General features: G+C 40.3%; 1 pseudogene; it reads left to right on the forward strand.

Moving 5' to 3' along the window:
- Positions 1-2,340: 2,340 nt before the first annotated feature.
- LOC123827735 lies at positions 2,341-2,681 on the forward strand (annotated as a pseudogene).
- The last annotated feature ends 486 nt before the right edge of the window (positions 2,682-3,167 follow it).

Below are 3,167 nucleotides of genomic sequence, written 5' to 3' on the forward strand. Positions count from 1 at the left end.
TCAGGGCGGTTCCCAACAAGTGGAAAGTAAGTTCAGTACATTCAGCTACATGGAAAAATTCATCTGCACTGACACTAGATTATATATATTTAAAATATATAATTTATACCATTTACTACATTTCTACACTCACTTAAAGACATTTTTTTTCCGAAGAGAAGCTTTCCTGCTATCCCCTGAGGAGAGAGGAGTACTTCATCCATCCTGGGTGCTACCATTGTGTTAAAGACACTCCTCTATTAGTGTCCTCATTACACTTGTTGCACATGTTCTCCCTCTGCTCCTTAAATATCTTGTCTATGTCATATCTGTCTCCCCAGTGCTTTGCACTGAGGGTTCACTTAATACGTTTTTGGTGATTAAATGAATGTTTCCAATGATCATTTTAATCTGGGCTGGCTTCAGTCTCTCCTCTAAATGTCAGGTTTCACCATGTACTAGGTCGACACCAACCTCCCTCTAACAAAATTAGAATATAGATGAGGGTCTGAGCCATCTGTTCTGTTCTGTTTGATTTAAGGTCATCTGTGGCTTTAGCATCCTGATTTTAACACTAACATTTCATACATTCATTTCCTGCAGTTCTGCTTCCTACAAAAGTAAACACGTGGAGGGATGGTCACAATAATAAGGAAGCCAAGACTACAGCTAAAGCAACAATAACTATAACAATAATAAATGCAACTAATAGTTCATGAAATTTTACTATGCCCTAGTAGGTATGCTAATATTTTATATATGTGACACCACAAAACTTCACAACAGTCATATGAAATAGACACTATTATTATCACCATTTTACAGATGAGGAAATTGGGGTTCAGAAAGGGTAAATACCAAAATTTCACTGCAAGCAAGTTGTAGCATCCACCTGACTCAGTTTAGTCTACTGACAAGTATACCCATCAACATTCTGGCTTCCTTGGGATTTTTAAAACCATTTACTTTTAATAGCAAAAGAGAAGCAACATGTGTCTGGAATTTAAAGGCATTTCAGGCAATTGTTTCATTGAATGAAAGAAGGGATGTTTCAAAGGTTAGGTGGGAGCAAGGTTTTCTTTTTAGTATGAATCTATCCCATTAAGGAAAGCTGTGGAGATGACTGCATTAGTCATTTCATAGGATCAGAGGTAGTGATGAGAATGGATGTGTGCTAAATTCAGTCATATTATTCCCTTATCCTGTGATCCACTTGACGCTGGGGTTCCTGATAATGAGATTTAGAACCATTTTTCCTGTATGATGCCACAACTAGCCAGAGTTATCTCCTCTGTCCTCAACTGAAATTCCTTGGAAGTGGGTAGGGAGCAACCTCGGAGGTTGAAAGACCTCATGAGAGAGGGATGGCTCCTGATGAAAAGCGATAGAGGCAGTAGCCAGAGATAATTATTGGACCAGAAGGTCCAATTATTGGACCAGAAGACCCCAGGTTTTATTCCCTAACAATAGCAAATACTTGATGAACATGATGATTAATGCCAATGCAGTATCTGCACCGCTGGTGTGGATGCAGATTAAGGATATATAAGAGCTGACAAACTCAGGAAAGAAACTAAGAATTTGGTTTGATTATGTGGAAGTAATTCTAATTACAGGCATTTATGTGAACTGTTTGCAATTTATGCCTAATTGCCACCAAGCACAATAACAATTATGCATATCATCAAATATGTGTCAGATTAATTTTGTTGTAAATTCTGATTATAACAGCAAACCCTACATGTGCATGTTCTGTCTTTAGAAATTGTTGCTCAGATTGTTCACAGTTTAGGAAAGACTGAGAGACAGCATTGTCTGGGGGATCAAGAGTGTGGAAGTTGCAGAGGCATCTGCCTGGGGTTGAGTATTTACTATGGGTAGCACACAAAGTGGATAATCAGCAAATGCATAAATCCCTGCAGCTTAACTTCGCCAGAGCCCTGCAGGAGCTCCACAATCTATTATTCATTTATTGTTGATTCTTTGGCATTATTCATCCCCACAGCATGTCTCAAACCTCTTCTCTTTTTGGCCTCTCAACTTACCACCTCCTCTCTCTGAGTCTTGCTCAGTGGGTAAGAATGACCTCATCCTGGCCCTTGCACAGCAGGGCTGGTTGAAGCCCCCATACTCTGCCTCACAAATTTTCTTAATAATGCAATATTTTTCTCCTGTGGGCCTCTAGCCTCTGACAACTAGGTATGCCCTTTCACCTGTGCTCTGGTCCCTTCCCTTTCTACCTCCTTAAGCACTAGTTCTCTGCCCCATCATTTTACTATGTCTTCCATCTGTTTCACTGCGTTTTTCCATGTACATAGTAGGCACTCAGTGAATCTTTGTTGAAACTTCCTTCAGACACACATGGTGCATAATGGGGCACACACACCTGTACATAACATCCCTCCAGTTACTACCATTTTGCCCCCTTCCTCAAATTTAACCTTGAATTTATTGTACATCTTATGTATACAGTTAGGTTAAAATTCCAGAAAGGAGATTGACATTGACATTGAACCCACAGACAAAGTGAAGTGAATCAAGGAATGTGTGGAAGAGAAAGAGGGAATCCCCCACAGTAGCAGCTTGTCTACTGTGGTAAACAGATGAATGACGAGAAGACAATAGCTAATTACAAAATCCTAGGTGGTTCCATCCTCCATCTGGTACTGGCTTTAAGAGGAGGAGGTGGTATTAGGCAGTGATGGACCCTCCTTCCATCTTACCTATTTGACCTGTCCCTCATAATGAGGCATTATATATCTTATCACTCTCTGGGTCTACTGGTAAGACACTGGGAAGACCCCAGAATGCAGTGTTCCTGGCCCAAAGGGTCCTTGCTGGCTATTAGGTTTTAGATTGCAGACCTATGTGCTTCCCTCTCTTATGGCTATGTCCCTGGTTCTCAGTAAAATAAAATATTTAAAAAATTAATTGAGAGTGAAGGCTGGGAACCAAAGCCTCCCAGGTTCGATTTCCAGCTAGGGTACATGCCTGGGTTGCAGGCCATAACCCTCAGCAACCACACATTGATCTCTCTCTCTCTCTCTCTCTCTCTCTCTCTCTCTCTCTCTCTCTCTCTCTCTCTCTCTCATCTCCCTCTCTTCCCTCTCTAAAAATAAATAAATAAAATCTTTTTAAAAATTTTTAAAAATTAATTGAGAAAAAGGGGTTTCTGTCTTTTTTTCCCT

Source organism: Phyllostomus hastatus, unplaced genomic scaffold, assembly GCF_019186645.2.
Source record: "Phyllostomus hastatus isolate PE091 unplaced genomic scaffold, TTU_PhHast_1.1 phas_contig_90, whole genome shotgun sequence".
NCBI classification, from domain to species: domain Eukaryota; kingdom Metazoa; phylum Chordata; class Mammalia; order Chiroptera; family Phyllostomidae; genus Phyllostomus; species Phyllostomus hastatus.